The following is a 1,702-nucleotide window of genomic DNA, read 5'->3' on the forward strand; positions in this document are numbered from 1 at the left end:
TGCTCTGTTCCCATGGAGAGAGCAGGACAGTCTTCATAGAGGCAAGTAACTCTCTATAACAGTGCATTATACAATATTTGGAATGACTTATTTTAAAAAATGTACAACCAAAGTCCTGAAGACACACTGTAGAACTTTGGGGATGTTTGCCTCCAACAAACTTCAGACTGCTCATCACCTTCACCATTCCAGTTTTTAAATCCTGAGTAAAGCTCCAAAATTCATTGATTGACTGATTGATTGATTGATTGATTAAGCCATGCCAATCTCATCTCTTTGGGGGGGGGCAATTATCAAATCACATCCTTTGACAAAAAAAAAAAACAAACAAACAAGGAAACAAACAAAACACCAACAATCCATTTAGAAGCATTTGTCTTAGACACTGGAACACCCAGATATGGCATACTCCTGCTTACTGATCCACATCTGTTGGAAGGTGGAGAGGGAGGCAAAGATGAAGCCTCTGATTCAGACAGAGTATTTGCGCTCAGATGGGACAATGATCTTGATTTCCATTGTGTTGGGGGCTAAGATTGTAATCTCTTCATTCTGTCAGCAATGCCTGGATACATGGTGGTATCACCAGATAATATGGTACTGGCATATACATCCTTAGGGATGTGAACATCACACTTCATGATTGAGTTGAAGGTAGCTTCATAGATTCCACATGATTCCATGCCTAAGAAAGATGGCTAGAAGAGAGCCTCTGGGCACTGGAACCTCTCATTGCCAGTGGTGATGACCTGACCATCAGGGAGCTCATCGCTCTTTACCAGAGAAGAGCTGGACGCAGCAGTGGCCATCTCCTGCTTGAAGCTGAGGTCTACGTGACACAGCTTTTCCTTGATGTCATGCACATTTTCCCTCTCAGCTGTGGCAGTGAAACTGTACCCTCTCTTAGTCAGGATCATCATGAGGTAATCCATCAGATCATGGTCAGCCAGATCCAGATGGAGTATGGCATGGGGAAGGACATAACCTTCATAGATGGGCACAATGTGGGTGACACCATCACCGGAATCCATCACAATACCAATGGTACAACCAAAGGCATACAAGGACAGCACAGCCTGGATGACAATGTATATAGCTGGCATGTTGAAGTTCTCAAACATGATCTGTGTCATCTTTTCTCTGTTGGCTTTGAGGTTCATGGGGGGCTTTCTGTGAGCAGTACAGGGTGCTCTTCATGGGCTACATGAAGCTCATTCTAGAAAGTATAATGCCAGATCTTCTCCATGTCATCCCAGTTGGTGACAATACCATGTTCAGTGGGATACTTCAGGATCAGAATATGTCTCTTGGTCTGGACCTCATCCCCCACATAGCTGTCTTTCTGGCCCATACTCACCATCACACCTTAATGTCTGGGGCACCCAACAATGGAAGGGAAGATGGCCTGAGGGGCATTGTCTCTGGCAAAGCCAGCTTTCACATTCCCAGTGCCATTGTCAACAATGAGCATAGCAATATCATCATCCATGAGGATCTTAGAAGTGGCAAGTTTAAACCCATAAGAGAGAGGAGGTGGTGCCACATCTGGAAGCAGTGGGGGGACAAGAGCACACTGGGTGAAAGAGCTCACAGCTTGTTCAGATTTTTTACAGTAATTTGGGTATCTGAATTGAGAATGGATTGAAGAGGGAAAAGACTGAAACCTAAATATCTAATTTATAGGCTATTAAGATCCTATAAG

The 1,702-nt window shown here is 44.0% G+C and overlaps 1 pseudogene; it reads right to left on the reverse strand.

The window, feature by feature from the left end:
• Positions 1 to 378: 378 nt before the first annotated feature.
• LOC123252154 lies at positions 379 to 1,489 on the reverse strand (annotated as a pseudogene).
• Positions 1,490 to 1,702: the final 213 nt, after the last annotated feature.

This window comes from Gracilinanus agilis, chromosome 6 (genome assembly GCF_016433145.1).
Source record: "Gracilinanus agilis isolate LMUSP501 chromosome 6, AgileGrace, whole genome shotgun sequence".
NCBI lineage: Eukaryota > Metazoa > Chordata > Mammalia > Didelphimorphia > Didelphidae > Gracilinanus > Gracilinanus agilis.